This window comes from Staurois parvus, unplaced genomic scaffold (assembly GCF_062004578.1).
Source record: "Staurois parvus isolate SC_StPar_1 unplaced genomic scaffold, SC_StPar_1.0 ptg000493l, whole genome shotgun sequence".
Taxonomy (NCBI): domain Eukaryota; kingdom Metazoa; phylum Chordata; class Amphibia; order Anura; family Ranidae; genus Staurois; species Staurois parvus.
In genome coordinates this window covers 852,786-877,219 of record NW_028318289.1, presented here as the reverse complement: position 1 = coordinate 877,219, position 24,434 = coordinate 852,786, and positions in this window count along the sequence as shown.

Genomic DNA, 24,434 nt, shown 5'->3' with positions numbered 1-24,434 from the left:
ATTTGGACACAAACCACATGAGCTCAAGTATCCAAACATTAATGTTCCTTCATAGCAAGCCTCCATGATGTACTGTATGGGCCTGGCCCACTCCAAATGAATGCATTGTTCTGGTAGGTCCTCCTATGACAGACTTTAGCTACTTGTGGAGGACATTGCACTGAGCTTTCCTCAGATTGCATATTATCTGGCCATCTTAAGTCTCGGGAATACAATCAAGAGGATCTGACACTTTTTTAAGGTAACAAAAAATAGTCTTTAATTGACTCAACATAAAAATAAGCCAACATGGCTAAAACATATCTTGAAAATATGGGGACTCAGTCCGTTCACGAACGAGAAGCAATTCTGCACCCCTAAAACCAACACAGAGGAAAGGGATGGTCAAATTGCTGTGCTGCTTCCAAACCACCTCAGGCATGCCAGGGTCTTTATGCAGGTCCTCGATGCCAATTCTTGCCTGCGGCCACAAAATATCCACTGGCCACAAGTGAAGGTGAGTGGAGGACGTGAAGGTGGATTTCTACCAGCTTCAACCGCAAGCAGTACCACTCCTGAAAAATGAGAGCAAATAATCATTGACACGTCATCATGACAGTCAATTCTCAGTGCAGGCTATCTAGAGTGTCTTTCCTTTTTAACCATTTCAAGAGTTCAAGGAAACATTCTTGGAGCATCTACTGTGTTTAGAAAGGCCCAAGGTCCCCCCCTCCCCCAGGCACACTAATGCTTACTTGAAGTGGAGCCCCATCCTGATTTCATGATGTGCTTGAAAAGCTTGACTCTCTGGTATACGTGGCTCATGAAGGAGTGTTCTTGGGCTCACACCAAAACAAGGTGCTTGTTCGGGGAGCAATGGACAGGAGAGAGGGGCCAAGGAATGCTGGCATGGGAGCAGCTAAATGAATGATCTTGGCTGCTCTGTGGCAAGCGGCTGTTCAGAGCAGGTAAAGCAGTCCTTAGACGGGTTGAAAATTGGCTGATCTTCAAAATAAAAAACACAAAAAGAAAAATTGATTGTTCAATGGGCCGACGTTCCCAACGTTCTAAAAATTATCTGATTTTCAATCCGTCTATGGCTGGCATTAGTCTTACATGTGAATTATTGTAGTTTGGAACAATTGTTAAGATCACTTTTCCAAACCCACCTGTGACGTCAGATAGCGAATTGCAACAGGCTTCCCAGGGTCGCCATCTGCCTTCCCCTCCAGCAGTTAATCAGCTGAAAGAAAAATAAACACATTTAGATCCATAGCAGAGGTTTATTCCTTCAGAAATCTACAGGTGGCACAGACAATAGGCCCAACTGGCCAGCTGTTCTACTTCCTCTTCACTCTCTTGCCCAAAGCCACAGCATTTCTTCATGTAATGTTTGATTGGCCAGGACAACTTGTCATGTTGACTACACACTGGCTAAAATCGCAACCAATGCTTGGCACCCACCCTCTACCCAATATCCTGCTACAGGGCGTCATGGGTGCTCGTACCTTGGCCGTGTTGCCATTTTTCCTCAGCTGTCAATCCCTGGGTCCTTGCTACTGATGACTCGGCTGTGCCCGATGATTCCCGAGCATCTCTGATGGGGAGGATAACTGCATGTAAACAAGACAGTTCTCCTCCCTGTCAGCTTGTGCACACTGCTTTGGATGGATGTGCCCAGCACAGCCATCCTAAGCAGTGTCCTTACAGTGAAGCACACAGACACAGAACAGAGTAAAACAGCACACAGGTAACCCTTGCCTCGCCCCACATGTTAACCCCTTCCTGCCCAGTGCCATTAGTACAGTGCCAGTGCTTTTTGGTCAGCAGTGATCACTGTTTTGGTGTCACTGGGGATGTCAGGGACAGCAAGTTAATTCCCCCCAGTGGCAAGAATGTCTGCCGCAGTCCCACTATGAATTGCTGCTCCCCACCATTACTAATACAAATAACCCCATTAAAACAGGATCTATTCTGCCATTTGTAGACACTCGAACATTCACAGCAGCAACAAAATTTATATGTATTGTGATTTTAGCCAGCAAAGACATGGAGCAGAATACATTTTGCACTACAGAAATGGACATGTTTAATCTCAAAACGGAGAAAGATTGCTTGAGTCACAAAAGTGAATGGCTTGGGTGATCTAGCGCAAGTAATTACAAAACACACAGGTCACAAAATTACTCCAAATGAAAGCTCAAATTCTGGGATACAAAGGATTTACATTTCATTTGGGGCCAGCGTTGCATGACCACACAATTGTCAGTTCAAGTAACGCATTGCTTTAATGCTATAAATGGCCTGGTCAGGAAGGGGTGAAATCCTCAGGAGGGCATGTGGTTAACATCTGTGTCCGTGGGAGGGAGAGTCTGCAAACATGCCATTTACGGCTGTTGCAAGGCAACAAGCAAATCAGTTGATACAGCAGGGTGTTTGTGAGATGACTTACCATTAGTGACCTCTTGTAGCAAAGGATGTTCTTGCATAGGTCACCCCTGTGATTTAGGGAGGGCAAAAAGCCGGAGCACAGACACGAGTGGTGTGATTGTGCAAAATGGCTGTTTTGCTGCACCCAAAAGTGTGACCCATGTGGCCTGTGATGCTGCCCTGGGACATGAATATTCCTGCCAATAGAGTGGGCCCCCCTGGTGGAGCAAATCACTTACTTCTTGTAGGGTTCAGGGTAGCAAAGGACGTCCTGGGGTTTGAAAGTGATGCCCCCTTCTAATTTACAAATTTAAAATTCATGGCCAGAGAACAATATGGGCTGGTTCACGAGCATTGAATGGGTGTTGGCTTTCGAGTAGTATAAATCTCATTGGCAGATTTGGCCCCTCTTACCATTTTTGAGCCAGTGATAGAAAAGACACTTCAAGCTGAGCTCCACCCAAAAGGGGAATTTCAACTTTAATGCATGTCTCCCGCTCCTGGTTAAGGATTGTCACCTTTGTGTATAGAGTCTTTGAATGGGACAGGTACCTGCTCCCGCTTGCGCTGCAATTGTAAATTGCCCTACTACCCCCTCTGTTGTTTTCTTGGAGGTGTCTGGTCCCTGAGGACTATGGGACCATTCCCAAAGTGCAGCGCTACTCAAGCATGTTTAGTGGGCACCTGCTTAGCAAGCCAAAAGCTGTCACAGACAGAAGCACATATTGAAGATGGTGGTGCCAGGGCGAGAAGATGGCTGATAAAACCAGTCATGGTGAGTACCCTGCTGGATGGAGGGAGCGTTGAGTGTCTGTATTTGACAAGTCAGCAGCTACCTTTTTGATATCTGCTGAGTTTGATTGTTGAACAAATCAAATGGAAAACCTTTAACTTGGAGGACGAACTTACATTAGGTCTAATCTTTGCTCTCCAATTTCCATTTGCTCTGTCAAACTTTTACTTTCTTGTTCAATAAATAAGACCTGTACTTGGCCATCCTTGTGTGGATCATTCTTGGTAATATTGTAGTCTGTTACTAAGACTAATATTTTCTCACCTCAGATACACTAGCCAATTCAATGGATTGAAAAGATATAACTTAATTTAAGATAACAATTATACAAGACCAAAACAAGGACTGCAACTGCAACCCAATTGACTGCAACTGCAACAAATTTAATCTACCTATGGTAGAATACCTACATGTGAAGTAGCGGGTGATCAGGTCAGCTCGCGTGGCCATCCCATCATCTGTATTGGAGCTTCGGGACACGCGCACCTGACGGACTTCCGGCTCCCTCTCCTCAGAAGTCTCCCAGGAATCATTCCTCGCCTGGCAGATGTTGTGTAGGAGGCAACAGGTGAGGATGATCCTGGAAGACTTCTGAGGAGAGTATAATAACTCCCCCCCAGGCCTGGCCAAACACAAGAAACGGGATTTGAGCAGACCTATGGTCTGCTCGATGATGGCTCTGGTTTTGGCCTGAGCCTTGTTGTAGTGTTTCTGGGCCAGGCTCTGGGGGTACCTGACTGGAGCCATCAGCCACGTCAGCTGCGGATAGCCGGCATCCCCTGCAAAAAAAAGAACAAATGTGGTCAAGTCATTGCATTAGTATGGTCATACATTATATAGACGTTCAAACCGTACATCATTTCTAAGGTTGGTTCCTACCTAGACACAATTGATAGCCTGTCTCCATTGTACAGTGACCACGTTTTGTACAATGTGAATGTCAATGTACTTTAGAGCATGAAGTCAGTGTTGGAATACATGGACCTTACTTATGTCTCTCACATTATCTGCTGATTGGTGCATATATGTATCCCCTTGTTTTTGGTTTAGGGCCTAGAGTCCACATCTATATGGCGCAAGTTGAATCTTTGGATGAGCTGAGAGGGTGTTCCCAGCACAGTTCTCAGTGGGGCTAAAGAAAGAGCTATATGTATGTGTGCAAAGGTTAGCTTTACGATCATGTTATTGCTATGATTGTCAAGCATAGTGGCCTCCTAACTGCAGGGTCTGGGCCTATATCAACTATGGTAACATGCATGCAATATTATAGCTCACGTGTAGCCACAAACACACACAATAACTTGCCAAGAAGCCAGCCATCTGGCATTTGGCCACTTTCGAATTTTTGGAATACACCCGACTGCTGGAGGATGAAAGCATCATGGCACGACCCTGGAAAACCTGAGTTCACACTCATAATCCGCTGTCTGGTGTCACAAACCAGTTGTACGTTGAGGGAATGGTACTGCTTGCGGTTGCGATAATCTCTTTCTTCTGTCCTGGGTGCTCGTATTGCAACATGGGTACAATCTATCGCACCCAGGACTCGTGGCATTTGTGCCCGACAGTAGAAATCCACCTTCACGCCATTCCACTCTTCATTTTGTGGCCAGTGAATAAATTGTGGCACCAGGTCAAGAATGGCATATATGACCTGCATAAAAACCCTGGACACGGTTGGCTGACTCAATCCAACCACAAGTCCAGAGGTGGTTTGGAAGCTGCCCCGACCCAAAATGTAGAGAGTCGCCAGCAATTTGACCATCCCGGGTACAGCATGACTGCGCCTTGTGGTCGGCACAATCTTTTCCTCTATGAGGTCATAGAGGTGCAGAATTGATTCTCGTCCTAAACGGAACCAACGCCGGATATCAGAGTCCCGCATATTCTCCAAATTTGCTCTTTTAAAAAAAAGCCTTGGTTGGCGCAAGGGCACCAAAAGCCTGTGGCATAGTTTCCTGCTGTGCAGCAGCAGCAGCACAAAAAAGCTGGTTGAAAACATCTACTGCCACATTGATACACTCATCGCACGCTTCATCCAACTCAGCAAGCCTCTCCTGCCAACTCATACCCACCATCTCTAACCAACAGACTAGGCAGATTTTGCGCCTATTTATACGCACATGGAAATGACGACTATAAATGAGAGCATGTGGAAAGTCAGTCTTCTCATGTAAGTCAGTCTTCTCAGATGTGTGGAGGAAGCTATCAGAAAGTAAGCTTACAAAGTTGTTTAAAAGTATGATTTCACTGATATTTGTTACTAGAAACAGCTCAAAATATGCTAGACAATTATTATGTGAAAACAAATGTATCCTTCTCTACTTAATTTACACATTTTTGGGATTGTATATGTGCTTTTCATTTAGCTCATTTTCAGCTGGTTGTAGCACCTGTAATATGCCAGTGCCCAAAGCATTCACTTATCTTATAATGTGTTGTTTGCCTGGCCAAAAATTGCATTTTTGGCAAGACTTTTGCTCTTAATGTCTGACCTTATTCTCCCCACAATTTTCAACATCACACCAGTGCGAGTTGGTAAGTGTGGTCCCCACTAGGGCATGTGCTGTGTATGGAGAGCGGAAGCGTGACTTTGGCCCTCCTGTCTTTTGTCTCCCTTTGCAGTTTTCTGACGCATCACCCCCACCCCCACCCCCAGGCAGGGGCTATTCATATTGGTAAGTGTGGTCCCCACTAGGGCATGTGCTGTGTTTGGAGAGCGGAAGCGTGACTTTGGCCCTCCTGTCTTTTGTCTCCCTTTGCAGTTTTCTGACACATCACCCCCACCCCCAAGCAGGGGCTATTCATATTGGTAAGTGTGGTCCCCACTAGGGCATGTGCTGTGTATGGAGAGCGGAAGCGTGACTTTGGCCCTCCTGTCTTTTGTCTCCCTTTGCAGTTTTCTGACGCATCACCCCCAGGCAGGGGCTATTCATATTGGTAAGTGTGGTCCCCACTAGGGCATGTGCTGTGTATGGAGAGCGGAAGCGTGACTTTGGCCCTCCTGTCTTTTGTCTCCCTTTGCAGTTTTCTGACGCATCACCCCCACCCCCAGGCAGGGGCTATTCATATTGGTAAGTGTGGTCCCCACTAGGGCATGTGCTGTGTTCGGAGAGCGGAAGCGTGACTTTGGCCCTCCTGTCTTTTGTCTCTCTTTGCAGTTTTCTGACACATCACCCCCACCCCCAAGCAGGGGCTATTCATATTGGTAAGTGTGGTCCCCACTAGGGCATGTGCTGTGTTTGGAGAGCGGAAGCGTGACTTTGGCCCTCCTGTCTTTTGTCTCTCTTTGCAGTTTTCTGACACATCACCCCCAAGCAGGGGCTATTCATATTGGTAAGTGTTGTCCCCACTAGGGCATGTGCTGTGTATGGAGAGCGGAAGCGTGACTTTGGCCCTCCTGTCTTTTGTCTCCCTTTGCAGTTTTCTGACGCATCACCCCCACCCCCACCCCCAGGCAGGGGCTATTCATATTGGTAAGTGTGGTCCCCACTAGGGCATGTGCTGTGTTTGCAGAGCGGAAGCGTGACTTTGGCCCTCCTGTCTTTTGTCTCCCTTTGCAGTTTTCTGACACATCACCCCCACCCCCAAGCAGGGGCTATTCATATTGGTAAGTGTGGTCCCCACTAGGGCATGTGCTGTGTATGGAGAGCGGAAGCGTGACTTTGACCCTCCTGTCTTTTGTCTCCCTTTGCAGTTTTCTGAAGCATCACCCCCACCCCCAACCCAAGGCAGAGGCTATTCATATTGGTAAGTGTGGTCCCCACTAGGGCATGTGCTGTGTATGGAGAGCGGAAGCGTGACTTTGGCCCTCCTGTCTTTTGTCTCCCTTTGCAGTTTTCTGATGTATCACCCCCACCCCCAGGCAGGGGCTATTCATATTGGTAAGTGTGGTCCTTCCTCCAGGGCATGTGCTGTCTTTGGAGGCCAGACACCTAACCCTTGCCCTTATGTCACTTTTTGTGTTTCAGATATCTTCTGGTTGGATAGATTCCTGCTGCTGCTGCTGCAAACAGCACCCAGCCAGACCCCCTGCCCACCTGTCCTCCCATGGTGGGAGGAAGAGGCCGTGGACCCAGGGGGGGCCGTGGTGTCCATCAGGGCACTGAGCCTTCACCTGGGCCATTTGGCAGGGGGGGCATGGAGGGCCGGGGGTCTGGCTCTGGTGTGAGGGGGCGTCAAGCTGGTGGCAGAAGGAGCCAGGCTTCCCTCCGAGAAGAGGTGGAAGCTGCGGCTGCTGCCTCCCCTTCTAGTCCTGGTGAAGGGACATCAAGGGGAGGCAGACGGGGCTGGGGCCGGGGCCAGGCCCGGCCTCAGGCCCCTGAGGCCAGGTTTCCACCCTTCTCCCGCAGAGAGAACTGGGCCCTGATAACTGCCTTCATGGAAAGGCGAGAAGGCATTCTGGGGTCCAGCTCCTCCCGCAGCGGTCAGGCAGCCAAGGACCGTCTGTGGGAGGAGATTGCGGTGGTTGTGAATGCAGTGGGAACGGTACGCCGGACCCTACCGAACATCAAGAAGCGTATGCGTGATCTGAGACGTCATTTGAAGTCAAAGTTGGCTGAGTGGGCTAAGCAGGGGCATGTTACCCACGAAGGTGTGGATCCCGCTTATTATGAGCGCCTGTCTCGGGACGAACGAGGACTTCTCCCAGTCATCAGCATGTCCACGATTTTTGGGGTGACGGCTCGTGTAGACACTGATGACTTGCAGAGTGGTAAGTACACTACACATGTCCATATTGTCTATAAAGTTGTGTTATCTTATTGAAAAGCAAAGTGTGTGAAATAGTGTAGCTTTACATTTGTTGTTCATTTTGTCTTGTGTTGTAGCCTGTCCCGAGCCAGGTGCTGCCCCTGCTAGCCCCTCAGACGACTCGGATCACGCATACGCTGATCCAGAGGTGTTCACTCCTGGTAAGTACTCATTGGGAATGCACCCTGTAATGTTGAACAAGCTGCTAAAACATCAAACATCTTACATGTCAATGTCCTATTCACAGCACAACATCAGCAGGAGGAGGAGGGGAGGCTCCACCCACTGCAGTCAGACCAGGAGGAAGGTCTGGGTATGTATTAATGTGCTTGCCTAGAACAATCATAATAACTCAGGATGAGCCAATGAGCATCCTCTGAGGAATGCAGAACAAACCAAATGCTAAACTCTGTGTGAACACAAATATATCTCCACAACACGCTGTATTTCTTTGGGCCTCCTCACTGTACTGCACTCAAAACCATAGAGAAATCAATGTGAAAAAATGTTACCACACAGAAATGTGTCTCATCCCTGCCACATGTTGTGGGCCCAGTTTCCCCAGACCAATACAAGCAGGTAACACCACAAAACTAAATGTGGGAACAAACAGAGTAATAAAGTTCCAAACATCACTAATTAGCTGACATCTCCTGAGCATTCCAAATCAGACTCGCCCTCGTAACTTCAGAAATTCGCCCAGGCACAAACACATTCCACACATGTAAACACATACACGTAATCTGACCAATGTCCAAATGCTCAACTCTGACAGTCCCAGAATATCCAATGTGTTTGGTGTGCATATATCATGCCTGCTCAATATACAGGAAATGATGTGCTCCACTACAGGGACCCATCACTTCCCAATTGTGCCACTCAACTTTAGGTTTTTGCCCACACAAAAGGGAAGGTCAAACACACTTTGGCCAACACTATGGTTGGCAGAACTGGCAACATCTCTCAAATTCTATTGTAATCAGTAAGTAGCATTTTAAAGCTGCAGGTCTCCAGGCAAATACATGGACAAAGTAAAGACCAAAAGAGCTCATGCTTGTATACATTTCCATTCAATGAGTTTATTGGGCACCTTAAGGATGGTGATTTCCAGAGTAGTGTTTAAACACCTGTCACCTGCACTGTAGTTGTCATTGGCCTACAGTCCAGGGAGGTAATCAAATGCCCTGGGGGCTCACACCTGCCAACTTCTGTGGCCTTTACCATTTGATCATGGCAGATCAATGCTCAATGCAATTGCCAGTTATTGCCTGCACCTTCCTCACGCTGTCAATGTGAAGAATGTTCTGCAAACAACTGACAATTTGTAGAGGATTTCTCGCCAATGATCAGGGCACTGATGATCATTGCCATGATGATCAATGCCCAGCCTTGCCACCAGTCAGTGGCCATCATTGGTGCAGATCAGTGCCACCTCATCATTGCAGTCTCATCAACAGCTCAGTGAAGGTGAAAACTTACCTGTTTGAAGAATTTGCTAAGAGAAAACAAGAGAAACATAGTTTTCCACATTCTTAGGTGGTTATGTATTGTTACGAACACCAAAAAAACACACAGCCATTAAATATCCCCCAAAACAACCACTATTTGTCTGAAAACAATGTCAGATGAGTACAGTGTTGCCTGACCACAATTGTCATTCAAAGTGTAACAGCATTGAAAGGTGAAAGTTGTCCAGCCGAGGAAGGAATTTTAACTGGCCAGTAGGCAAGTGGTTTAAAAATATCTGTGCTGACACGTCTGCCAGTAATATCTAGTGGGCCCCTCTCCTGACTTGTTTCATCATGTCATCTGGGACATAAGCCCAGTAAAACTTTAGAGGTCAACATCTAGAAATGTAGCTACTCACCCAATTGTAAAGCTTAAAGTGATGGCGTCCATTTTACCATAGCTCAAAATGCAGAGGCAAAATCAAAGACATACCAACACTGAGTATTTTTGGAGCCATTTTCCCCAAACCAAAAAACACAGCCAGATCACAATTAAAAGCACACACAATTGCTAATTTTCCAAGTCACGAATAAGGAATCTCCAGGGGCAAATATTTTTACTGTGTCTTCCCTCCCCCCCCCAAAACAAAGTAAATGAAATAATGTTTTTGGCCTCATGTAAACATGAGGCCAATTAGACTGCTTGAGCTTGGCACATCACATTATTAGCAGGAAGATCTATTCCTTTGCCAGACCTATCCACCCAGATCCTCTGCTTTGAAGTCGCCTTAAACCCAAAAGGCATCATAAAGACTAATCTATTGTTCATTGACAAATACACTATATTGGCAACACTGCTGGGATGCCTTCCTTTCTGCACACATGAACTTGAATGGCATTTCAATCTTAGTCCGTATGGTTCAATATTGAGTAGACCCGCCATTTGTAGCTCAAAGAGCTTCAAATTGTCTGGAAAGGCTGTTTAATCTTATTGGATATTTTTAGACTGGCACATGAGATAATTTTCCTTTTTCACATGGAGTTGTCATGAGACCTATGTTTTAAAAGTGATTCAAGGATTTTTGTATGCATTGGTCTTGATCTCTTCAGATCCACGGTTATATCAACAATTCTTTGGGATGCATTTACATGCGTTTGTGCTTTGTAAATATTTTGTGGCACCTTTATATTTGATTAGAGCATTTTGGGTTGGTATTTAAGCCTTTTTGGAATGTTGCCTTAAGAAATGTTATATCTTTGGATTAAATGTTTGAAGGCCAAGGTCTAAAAGCCTGCAGTAGCTTATCTGCATATTGTAGCCATCCTAACACATCTGCCTCCTTGTTTGGCAGGAAAGGTGCCCACTAATTCTCATGGCCCCTGCTCCTGAGCCTTACCATGCCTCTTTCTACTCCCAAACAGTCTCGTGGCTTGTAGCTGCCAGTGTCTTATTTCTCTGGATAAACTGTTGTGAAAAACATAATGAGCAAACCCTCAAACCTTTAACAAAAATGTCAGATCATACATACAGCCAAACTTCTGTCTGTTGCTAATCATCTTGAAATCTATTTTCAGCTCTTCATGCCCCAGCTGACAGAGTGGGTGAACAATCTGCATCAGATGTTGGGGTATGGGAACTGCTGTAATTGGGTGGGGATATTCAAATGCATATTGCATGTGTATTTGTGGAATCTCATGCCCTTTTTTTGTTTTTGTGGTGCAGGGACGTTCAGGCACTCCAATAGTTCAGCAAAGTCCGTCACCGACATCTGAGCTGCCTCAACGTCAGGTGAGAGATGCTAAAGATGTTATCCATAATGAGTTACCCATTTAGAGCATAACTGTTCCTGGTTGGGCAGGATTTGGAAACGTGATGTGTAACTTACTTTTTTGGGATCATTGCTTAGTCATGAGCTGGAGAGAGTGATATGCATGTGACAATTTGGAATTTTAGCTGTTCACTGTCTAAATCCCAATCCAATCACATTACAGACCCAGAAGGTATCAGTCTGGGTAAAGCAGCCAAATCATTTATTTTGGCCAGATATTCATCCAGTGTAATATGTCAGGGAAAGGCATTTGCCAGTACCTGGTCCTAGGGGTGGGACAAGAACATGAGCTAGTGTTTGTTGTCGGATGAGCCCCCTGTCCTACTGTATGCTTGTGCTGTGTGTTAAACACTCTTTGAATACATTTTTTTGTTAGTTTCTCCTTGCAGCCAACATTGGATTCAGCTGGATTGGCACCTCATCCACCTGAACACAGCCCCCTTCTTGTGCTTGGGGAAAGGCTGGTGTCCAATCTGGAGAGATTATTGGAGCAAAGGAGGAATTATAGTCCCCCTCCTGATTTTGAACATTTACTGCAGCTCCAACACTCAACCCTGCTTTGAATTGCCACTGCAGTTGAGGCTCAGACTGCAATCATGCAGCAAAACACCACGCTACTGCAGGAAAACAATCACCTGCTGCAGGAAAACAATCACCTGCTGCATGACATCCGAGCCTTTTGTCAAGCAGGGCCTGATCAAAATGCACCATCAACCAGCGGCTCACAACCCTTGTGTAGTCGTTTGGAGTCAATGCCAATGGTGCTACACAGTTCCCCTGCTGGAAGTGGTGGGGAAGCAGCAGGGGAACTACATATTGAGGTGCCTATTCAGGAGTCACCCACTCTGGAGGAGCCCTCTCAAATCCCACCCCAGCCCCTAAATCCCCAGGTGCAGGATCAACCCGTTATCCCTCACACTTCATCTTCCTCACACTCCACTTTGCCCCTTGGCCACACCCCCACTTTCATAGCCCCTCACATTGTACACACACCACACAATACCATTACCTCCCTTACCAAACACATCCTACACACTTCAATGCCCCTACCAACACACCCCTCCTAACCACACATTCAACCCCTTCTTCTGTAGTCCTTCCCTCTCACTCTTTCACAGCTCCACAACCAATTTACACCACTATCCAGCACCACTTTAGGTTATCCCCTTCCTCTGCCTCCACCCAATACCCTTTCCCAGGCCCTGGACACCTCCCCCCCTGCCCTCATACCCCCTCCCTGCCCTCATACCCCCCTCATACCCCTCCCCCCGCAGCAGCAGGAACCGCCCGAGGCTCCCGACCATGACCTTCCCCCCCGCCTATATTTAAATAAATGTTATTTTGTTCAAAGTGGCTGAACGTGTCTTGCATATTGTCAAATGTGTTTGGGCTAATAATGTGGAGTTGGTCATGTAGGAAATCCAACACAGGTGTTTTAGGTTTAGTGTTGCGGCCAGTAATTCTAAATAGTTAATGTTGATTGCATCATCAGACCCCAGTCCTTCTCAACAAACTGGTGACCAAAGGACTAGCCAATCTAAAACAGCGCTGTCAAGTGCGTAACAATGCTGCACCCTGCACAAACCTTTCCCAGCTAATGGACCACACTCTGTGTTCCGCCAGCCAGGGAGCAATTGTTACTGGGTCAGGTTAATGACGCAATTAACCCTTCACACTGCAAACACCTCCTTTTTACACAGAGAAAGAGGCAACTTGGCAATATCAGCAATACCACTATGATGGTTGCATAAGCATCGGTATACCACTGTCAATGCAGGCAGCGATATACTGAAATTTAAAACACACACAATAGCGCTCTTCAGAGACAGGGGTGCTTATTTTGCATTAAAGAGCTTTAAAAAACAGTTCAACACTTCCAGAAAGTAAGCTTTATAACTAGAGATGAGCGAATCGAACCAGGCGAACCGGAATTCGATACGAATTTCAGGAAAAATTTGATTCGCGTCGAATCCGAATATTTGCCTACTTCGGGTGCGCGAATCGGATTTTTCCCGATCAGCCGGCAAAAGTGTCCCTGCAGAGAGCTCCGCTATTTCTGACAGTTCTCTGACAGAAGGAACACATGTACAGCGGTTGAAACATTGTATCTATTAGTTTCCATTTAGGATACAGATGTTTCAACCGCTGTACATGTGAAGAAGCTGTCAGAGAACTGTCAAAATAGAGGAACTCTGCACATACACTTTTTGCCGGTTTGGAATTCTTATTTTCATCCTACTTCTTCTTCTTCTTCTACTTCTTCATCCTCATCCTCATCCTCAGAAGAAGAAGAAGAGGATGAGGATGAGGAAGAAGAAGAAGAAGTAGGATGAAAATAAGAATAATTCCAAGCCGGCAAAAAGTGTATGTGCAGAGTTCCTCTATTCTGCAGATACACTTAGAGGAGCTCTGCACATACACTTTTTTCCGACTTGGAATTAATCTTATTTTCATCCTACTTCTTCTTCTTCTTCTTCATCCTCATCCTCAGAAGAAGAAGAAGAGGATGAGGATGAAGAAGAAGAAGAAGAAGTAGGATGAAAATAAGAATAATTCCAAGCCGGCAAAAAGTGTATGTGCAGAGTTCCTCTATTCTGCAGATACACTTAGAGGAGCTCTGCAGATACACTTAGAGGAGCTCTGCACATACACTTTTTGCCGGCTTGGAATTAATCTTATTTTCATCCTACTTCTTCTTCTTCTTCATCCTCATCCTCAGAAGAAGAAGAAGAGGATGAGGATGAAGAAGAAGAAGAAGAAGTAGGATGAAAATAAGAATAATTCCAAGCCGGCAAAAAGTGTATGTGCAGAGTTCCTCTATTCTGCAGATACACTTAGAGGAGCTCTGCAGATACACTTAGAGGAGCTCTGCACATACACTTTTTGCCGGCTTGGAATTAATCTTATTTTCATCCTACTTCTTCTTCTTCTTCATCCTCATCCTCAGAAGAAGAAGAAGAGGATGAGGATGAAGAAGAAGAAGTAGGATGAAAATAAGAATAATTCCAAGCCGGCAAAAAGTGTATGTGCAGAGTTCCTCTATTCTGCAGATACACTTAGAGGAGCTCTGCAGATACACTTAGAGGAGCTCTGCACATACACTTTTTGCCGGCTTGGAATTAATCTTATTTTCATCCTACTTCTTCTTCTTCTTCTTCTTCTTCATCCTCATCCTCAGAAGAAGAAGAAGAGGATGAGGATGAAGAAGAAGAAGTAGGATGAAAATAAGAATAATTCCAAGCCGGCAAAAAGTGTATCTGCAGAGCTCCTCTATTCTGCAGATACACTTAGAGGAGCTCTGCACATACACTTTTTGCCGGCTTGGAATTAATCTTATTTTCATCCTACTTCTTCTTCTTCTTCTTCATCCTCATCCTCATCCTCAGAAGAAGAAGAAGAGGATGAGGATGAAGAAGAAGAAGAAGAAGTAGGATGAAAATAAGAATAATTCCAAGCCGGCAAAAAGTGTATGTGCAGAGTTCCTCTATTCTGCAGATACACTTAGAGGAGCTCTGCAGATACACTTAGAGGAGCTCTGCACATACACTTTTTGCCGACTTAGAATTAATCTTATTTTCATCCTACTTCTTCTTCTTCTTCTTCTTCTTCATCCTCATCCTCATCCTCAGAAGAAGAAGAAGAGGATGAGGATGAAGAAGAAGAAGTAGGATGAAAATAAGATTAATTCCAAGCCGGCAAAAAGTGTATCTGCAGAGCTCCTCTAAGTGTAACTGCAGAATGTCATTTATGGAAACAAATAGATACAATGTTTCAACCGCTGTATGGAGTGAATGTCCCAGAACTGTCAGAAATAGAGTATTTCTGACAGTTCTGGGACATTCCCTCCATACAGCGGTTGAAACCGCTGTATGGAGGGAATGTCCCAGAACTGTCAGAAATAGACTATTTCTGACAGTTCTGGGACATTCCCTCCATACAGCGGTTGAAACCACTGTATGGAGTGAATGTCCCACAACTGTCAGAAATAGACTATTTATGACAGTTCTGGGACATTCCCTCCATACAGCGGTTGAAACATTGTATCTATTTGTTTCCATAAATGGATCCATTTATGGAAACAAATAGATACAATGTTTCAACCGCTGTATGGAGTGAATGTCCCACAACTGTCAGAAATAGACTATTTCTGACAGTTCTGGGACATTCCCTCCATACAGCGGTTGAAACCGCTGTATGGAGTGAATGTCCCACAACTGTCAGAAATAGACTATTTATGACAGTTCTGGGACATTCCCTCCATACAGCGGTTGAAACCGCTGTATGGAGTGAATGTCCCACAACTGTCAGAAATAGACTATTTATGACAGTTCTGGGACATTCCCTCCATACAGCGGTTGAAACATTGTATCTATTTGTTTCCATAAATGGATCCATTTATGGAAACAAATAGATACAATGTTTCAACCGCTGTATGGAGGGAATGTCCCAGAACTGTCAGAAATAGACTATTTCTGACAGTTCTGGGACATTCCCTCCATACAGCGGTTGAAACCGCTGTATGGAGTGAATGTCCCACAACTGTCAGAAATAGACTATTTATGACAGTTCTGGGACATTCCCTCCATACAGCGGTTGAAACATTGTATCTATTTGTTTCCATAAATGGATCCATTTATGGAAACAACTAGAGATGAGCGAATCGAAGTAGCCGAAGTGGAATTCGAGTCGAATATCGGAAAAATTCGCGCCGAATCCGAAAAATAGCCTACTTCGGACGCGCGAATCGAAATTTTTCCGAAAATGGCGGCGGACATGTGCGGCGACGGAGCGGGGATGTCTGGGAAGGCGCGCAGACAAGGCGCGCTGACCCATAATGCATTCCTCAATGACATGTGATCGCATCAGCCAATCAGCAGCCAGCCAGCCAGCACTGTGTAATGGTCGAGCTATAAATAGCGGCCATTTTGGAATTCTTCATTTGCCTGCAGTCATTGAACAGAGGCAGACCGCTCTGTATTAGGGACAGAGTTAGGTCCACAGAAACGATACTTGGGGACAGAGAAACGTTACTTAGGGACAGAGAACCATTACTCAGGGACACAGAATTGTTAGTGAGGGCCACAGAATCGTTACTTAGGGACAAAGAAACGCTAGTTAGGGCCACAGAATTCTTACTCAGGGACAGACAGAATTGTTACTGAGTGCCAGAGAATTGTTACTTAGGGCCACAGAAACGTTATTAGGGCCACAGAATTGTTACTCAGGGACAGACAGAATTGTTACTGAGTGCCAGAGAATTGTTACTTAGGGCCACAGAAACTTTAGTTAGGGCCACAGAATTGTTACTCAGGGACAGACACAGAATTGTTACTGAGGGCCACAGAACTGTTACTTAGGGCCACAGAAACTTTAGTTAGGGCCACAGAATTGTTACTCAGGGACAGACACAGAATTGTTACTGAGGGCCACAGAACTGTTACTTAGGGCCACAGAATTGTTACTCGCACAGACACAGAATTGTTACTCAGGGACACAGAATTGTTACTGAGGGCCACAGAACCGTTACTTAGGGCCACAGAAATGTTACTCGCACAGACACAGAATTGTTACACAGGGACACAGAATTGTTACTGAGGGCCACAGAACCGTTACTTAGGGCCACAGAATTGTTACTCAGGGACACAGAATTGTTACTGAGGGCCACAGAACTGTTACTTAGGGCCACAGAATTGTTACTCGCACAGACACAGAATTGTTACTCAGGGACACAGAACTGTTAGTGAGGGCCACAGAACTGTTACTTAGGGCCACAGAATTGTTACTCGCACAGACACAGAATTGTTACACAGGGACACAGAATTGTTACTGAGGGCCACAGAACTGTTACTTAGGGCCACAGAATTGTTACTCGCACAGACACAGAATTGTTACTCAGGGACACAGAACTGTTACTGAGGGCCACAGAACCGTTACTTAGGGCCAAAGAATTGTTACTCGCACAGACACAGAATTGTTACACAGGGACACAGAATTGTTACTGAGGGCCACAGAACCGTTACTTAGGGCCACAGAATTGTTACTCAGGGACACAGAATTGTTACTGAGGGCCACAGAACTGTTACTTAGGGGCACAGAATTGTTACTCGCACAGACACAGAATTGTTACTCAGGGACACAGAACTGTTACTGAGGGCCACAGAACTGTTACTTAGGGCCACAGAATTGTTACTCGCACAGACACAGAATTGTTACACAGGGACACAGAATTGTTACTGAGGGCCACAGAACCGTTACTTAGGGCCACAGAATTGTTACTCAGGGACACAGAATTGTTACTGAGGGCCACAGAACTGTTACTTAGGGCCACAGAATTGTTACTTGAACAGACACAGAATTGTTACTCAGGGACACAGAACTGTTACTTAGGGCCACAGAATTGTTACTCGCACAGACACAGAATTGTTACACAGGGACACAGAATTGTTACTGAGGGCCACAGAACCGTTACTTAGGGCCACAGAATTGTTACTGAGGGCCACAGAACTGTTACTTAGGGCCACAGAATTGCTACTCGCACAGACACAGAATTGTTACTCAGGGACACAGAACTGTTACTGAGGGCCACAGAACTGTTACTTAGGGCCACAGAATTGTTACTCGCACAGACACAGAATTGTTACACAGGGACACAGAATTGTTACTGAGGGCCACAGAACCGTTACTTAGGGCCACAGAATTGTTACTGAGGGCCACAGAACTGTTACTTAGGGCCACAGAATTGTTACTTGCACAGACACAGAATTGTTACTCAGGGACACAGAACTGTTACTGAGGGCCACAGAACCGTTACTTAGGGCCACAGAATTGTTACTGAGGGCCACAGAACTGTTACTTAGGGCCACAGAATTGTTACTCACACAGACACAGAATTGTTACTCAGGGACACAGAACTGTTACTGAGGGCCACAGAACTGTTACTTAGGGCCACAGAATTGTTACTCGCACAGACACAGAATTGTTACTCAGGGACACAGAACTGTTACTGAGGGCCACAGAACCGTTACTTAGGGCCACAGAATTGTTACTCGCACAGACACAGAATTGTTACACAGGGACACAGAATTGTTACTGAGGGCCACAGAACCGTTACTTAGGGCCACAGAATTGTTACTCAGGGACACAGAATTGTTACTGAGGGCCACAGAACTGTTACTTAGGGCCACAGAATTGTTACTCGCACAGACACAGAATTGTTACTCAGGGACACAGAACTGTTACTGAGGGCCACATAACTGTTACTTAGGGCCACAGAATTGTTACTCGCACAGACACAGAATTGTTACACAGGGACACAGAATTGTTACTGAGGGCCACAGAACCGTTACTTAGGGCCACAGAATTGTTACTCAGGGACACAGAATTGTTACTGAGGGCCACAGAACTGTTACTTAGGGCCACAGAATTGTTACTTGCACAGACACAGAATTGTTACTCAGGGACACAGAACTGTTACTTAGGGCCACAGAATTGTTACTCGCACAGACACAGAATTGTTACACAGGGACACAGAATTGTTACTGAGGGCCACAGAACCGTTACTTAGGGCCACAGAATTGTTACTGAGGGCCACAGAACTGTTACTTAGGGCCACAGAATTGTTACTCAGGGACACAGAATCGTTTAATTAAAGAGTATGTCAGACAACATGCAGAGGAGTGGCAGAGGAGGCAATGTTTTAGGAGCGAGCAGACGTGGCAGCAGAGGAAGGGGTTGAGGCAGCACTATTCGCAGCCAGAGGATAGTGCTCCCGGTGTCATCCAGTACAGTGAGGAAGAGCTAACAGAGGGCGGTCAGGAACGGGGGGAGACATCCGCCTCTTCAGCAGCCAGGCGAAGAAGTAGTGGCGAGGAGAGTGGCTCGGTAGCCGGTGTAGAGACAGGTCTGTCTCCTGACCCACACGCAGCCGAGGGGGCTAGTAGTGAGGCGGAGACCCTAATTGATGATGATGAGGCTGATCGCACTTGGCAGCCTCGTCGTCATCAGGCTATTGCTTCTGCATCATCAGGAGAAGAGGGTGGCAGCTTGGCAGCGAGCAAAACAGTCGGTGGGTTGTCTCCATCGCCACACTCTGCCATGTGCCACTTTCAGGTCTCCTCACACACTGCTGGTGTGTTGAATTTTTTGACATAGAGTGCTGGCAGATTACGGGCCTCCCATAGCTGCTGCCAGGCCCCTAATCTGCCATGGGCCCCTATATACCGCCTCCTCATGCTGCTGCCAGGTCCAGAGTCTGTCATGGGTCCCTGTATGGCCTCCCATTGCTGCTGTCTCCATCGCCACACTCTGCCATGTGCCACTTTCAGGTCTCCTCACACACTGCTGGTGTGTTGAATTTTTTGACATAGGGTGCTGGCAGATTACGGGCCTCCCATAGCTGCTGCCAGGCCCCTAATCTGCCATGGGCCCCTATACCGCCTCCTCATGCTGCTGCCAGGTCCACAGTCTCTCATGCCATGTGCCACTTTCAGGTCTCCTCACACTGCTGGTGTGTTGAATTTTTTGACATAGGGTGCTGGCAGATTACGGGCCTCCTATAGCTGCTGCCAGGCCCCTAATCTGCCATGGGCCCCTATATACCGCCTCCTCATGCTGCTGCCAGGTCCAGAGTCTCTCATGGGTCCCTGTACGGCCTCCCATTGCTGCTGTCTCCATCGCCACACTCTGCCATGTGCCACTTTCAGGTCTCCTCACACACTGCTGGTGTGTAGAATTTTTTGACATAGGGTGCTGGCAGATTACGGGCCTCCTATAGCTGCTGCCAGGCCCCTAATCTGCCATGGGCCCCTATATACCGCCTCCTCATGCTGCTGCCAGGTCCAGAGTCTCTCATGGGTCCCTGTACGGCCTCCCATTGCTGCTGTCTCCATCGCCACACTCTGCCATGTGCCACTTTCAGGTCTCCTCACACACTGCTGGTGTGTTGAATTTTTTGACATAGGGTGCTGGCAGATTACGGGCCTCCCATAGCTGCTGCCAGGCCCCTAATCTGCCATGGGCCCCTATACCGCCTCCTCATGCTGCTGCCAGGTCCACAGTCTCTCATGCCATGTGCCACTTTCAGGTCTCCTCACACACTGCTGGTGTGTTGAATTTTTTGACATAGGGTGCTGGCAGATTACGGGCCTCCCATAGCTGCTGCCAGGCCCCTAATCTGCCATGGGCCCCTATACCGCCTCCTCATGCTGCTGCCAGGTCCACAGTCTCTCATGCCATGTGCCACTTTCAGGTCTCCTCACACTGCTGGTGTGTTGAATTTTTTGACATAGGGTGCTGGCAGATTACGGGCCTCCCATAGCTGCTGCCAGGCCCCTAATCTGCCATGGGCCCCTATACCGCCTCCTCATGCTGCTGCCAGGTCCACAGTGTCTCATGCCGTGTGCCACTTTCAGGTCTCCTCACACTGCTGGTGTGTTGAATTTTTTGACATAGGGTGCTGGCAGATTACGGGCCTCCTATAGCTGCTGCCAGGCCCCTAATCTGCCATGGGCCTCTATATACTGCCTCCTCATGCTGCTGCCAAGTCCAGAGTCTGTCATGGGCCCCTATACCGCCTCCTCATGCTGCTGCCAGGTCCACAGTCTCTCATGCCATGTGCCACTTTCAGGTCTCCTCACACTGCTGGTGTCTTGAATTTTTTGACATAGGGTGCTGGCAGATTACGGGCCTCCCATAGCTGCTGCCAGGCCCCTAATCTGCCATGGGCCCCTATACCGACTTCTCATGCTGTGACGTTGCAACAAGGTGGAATTCAACCCTACATATGTTAGACCGCCTTTACGAACAGCAAAAGGCCATCACAGATTTCCTGATGTTAAAAGCGGATAAAGGTACTCCCTGTGTAACTTAGATGTCAGCCATTGGCAGCTCATGCGTGACACCTGCGCTTGCTCAGGCCCTTTGAGGAGGCCACGCTATTCGTGAGTCGGCAGGACTATGAACGACGTCATTCCTCTGTTGCACGTCCTGGAACAAATGCTGTTAACAATGGCTGGTCAGGGTGCGGTAGACGTGGCGCACAGATCTCAACGCCACATGACCCCTGTGGGGGCAGGACAGGAAGAAGAGGAGGAGGTAGAGGAGGACATTGGTGCTCAGGAATTATTGAGTAAAATGGGTGGTTTTTCCACTCAGCGGACAGGAGTGGAGGAGCAGGAGCATCTGGTAGAGGAGGAGGAAGAGGAGACAGAGGACCCAGACGCACCGTGGCAGTATGCTGTGGAGATGGAGGCAGGGAGTCCCTCGCATTCCTTGGCACAAATGGCCCATAGCATGCTCGCTTGCTTGCGTAGCGACAGCCGAATAATAAACATCAGACAGAGGGATGACTTTTGGCTGTCCACCTTGTTGGACCCTTGCTACCGTTCAAAAATGGTGGCCTTTTTCACACCTGCTGAGAGGGAGGCCAAAATAACGTACTATAAAAACCACCTATGTAGTCAGCTGGTCTCTGCCTGTCTGCACCAACGTCCATCCTCAGACACTGTGGGCCCTGTGCGCTCGCGTTCCGCTGCCATGGCAGCAGGGGAGGGGTGGGGTGGTAGGAGCAGTGGCAGCTCCACCAGCAGCGGCTGCCTCAGTCTGCAGTCGATGATGAGTAGCTTTCTTCACCAGCGCAGTGAGGAAACTACTAACCAGCCGCAGCAGCAGCAGCATCAGGTGGACCTGGAGCAGGACCTCAAACAACAGGCTTAGGCCTACTTGGACAGCACCCTGCCAACCGAGGTAGACAATCCCCTTGACTACTGGGCAATGAAACTTGACCTTTGGCCCCAACTAGCTGAATTTGCCCTTGAAAGGCTGTCATGCCCGGCCAGTAGCGTGGCATCGGAGCGCGTGTTTAGTGCGGCAGGAGGTATTGCAACTCCGCGGAGGACACGACTGTCCACCCAAAGTGTGGAGAGACTCACGTTTGTGAAAATGAATCAGGCGTGGATTAGTCTGGATTTCAAACCACCAGTTCCTGACACAACTGACTAAATCCGCCATGAATCATGCCCCAAACATGTGCCACTTTCAGGTCTCCTCACACTGCTGGTGTGTTCCATTTTTTGTCATAGGGTGCTGGCAGATTACGGGCCTCCCATAGCTGCTGCCAGGCCCCTAATCTGCCATGGGCCCCTATACCGCCTCCTCATGCTGCTGCCAAGTCCAGAGTCTGTCATGGGTCCCTGTACGGCCTCCCATTGCTGCTGTCTCCATCGCCACACTCTGCCATGTGCCACTTTCAGGTCTCCTCACACTGCTGGTGTGTTCCATTTTTTGTCATAGGGTGCTGGCAGATTACGGGCCTCCCATAGCTGCTGCCAGGCCCCTAATCTGCCATGGGCCCCTATACCGCCTCCTCATGCTGCTGCCAGGTCCAGAGTGTGTCATGGGTCCCTGTACGGCCTCCCATTGCTGCTGTCTCCATCGCCACACTCTGCCATGTGCCACTTTCAGGTCTCCTCACACTGCTGGTGGGTTCCATTTTTTGTCATAGGGTGCTGGCAGATTACGGGCTTCCCATAGCTGCTGCCAGGCCCCTAATCTGCCATGGGCCCCCGTACCGACTCCTCATGCTGCTGCCAGGCCCGTAATCTGACATGGGCCCCTGTTGTCGCTTGTTGGCATATTCCGCTCGTTCAGATGCTCCTTCTCCTGCTACTCCTCTTCACGGATTCCGTCAGCAGTCTTTCTTGGAATCCGTTTCCAAGAGACAACAGTTTGCGAGCACGCACCCGACGGTGCAGAAGCTGAACGTCCTCCTGTCCAAGTTGCTGCTGCCAGGCTCATAATCTGTCATGCGCCCCTGTACCGCCTCCTCATGCTGCTGCCAGGTCCAGAGTGTGTCATGGGCCCCCGTACCGACTCCTCATGCTGCTGCCAGGCCCGTAATCTGTCATGGGCCCCTGTACCGCCTCCCCATGCTGCTGCCAGGTCCAGAGTGAGTCATGGGTCCCTGTACGGCCTCCCATTGCTGCTGCCAGGCCCGTAATCTGCCATGGGCCCCCGTACCGACTCCTCATGCTGCTGCCAGGCCCGTAATCTGTCATGGGCCCCTGTACCGCCTCCTCATGCTGCTGCCAGGTCCAGAGTGTGTCATGGGTCCCTGTACGGCCTCCCATTGCTGCTGTCTCTATCGCCACACTCTGCCATGTGCCACTTTCAGGTCTCCTCACACTGCTGGTGGTTTCCATTTTTGTCATAGGGTGCTGTATGGCCTCCCATTGCTGCTGCCTCCACCGCCACACTGTGGCTCCACACTCTGGTTTTGGCCCCGTGACTGCCCAAATGAGTGAAGTTTGCGGTGATTCTAAGATCGACGGCACTTATCTGCATGTCATACTGACTGACAGTATTATTTCTCTTCCCCAGCAGACTCCAAGGGCATTTAAATTAAAGGTACAGTGTTCTGCACTAATATTAAGCCTCTCTGAAGCCTAGAAACACCCTTTTTTAAGTTAAATTCACAGCGAATTTATTCGACTCGAATCGAATATTGTCCACGAATTCGCCGAATCAGTCGAATCGAATTTTTCATTTCTTTGCTCATCTCTAGAAACAACCGCTGTATGGAGTGAATGTCCCAGAACTGTCAGAAATAGACTATTTCTGACAGTTGTGGGACATTCCCTCCATACAGCGGTTGAAACCGCTGTATGGAGTGAATGTCCCACAACTGTCAGAAATAGACTATTTATGACAGTTCTGGGACATTCCCTCCATACAGCGGTTGAAACCGCTGTATGGAGTGAATGTCCCACAACTGTCAGAAATAGACTATTTATGACAGTTCTGGGACATTCCCTCCATACAGCGGTTGAAACATTGTATCTATTTGTTTCCATAAATGGATCCATTTATGGAAACAAATAGATACAATGTTTCAACCGCTGTATGGAGGGAATGTCCCAGAACTGTCAGAAATAGACTATTTCTGACAGTTCTGGGACATTCCCTCCATACAGCGGTTGAAACCGCTGTATGGAGTGAATGTCCCACAACTGTCAGAAATAGACTATTTATGACAGTTCTGGGACATTCCCTCCATACAGCGGTTGAAACATTGTATCTATTTGTTTCCATAAATGGATCCATTTATGGAAACAACTAGAGATGAGCGAATCGAAGTAGCCGAAGTGGAATTCGAGTCGGATATCGGAAAAATTTGCGCCGAATCCGAAAAATAGCCTACTTCGGACG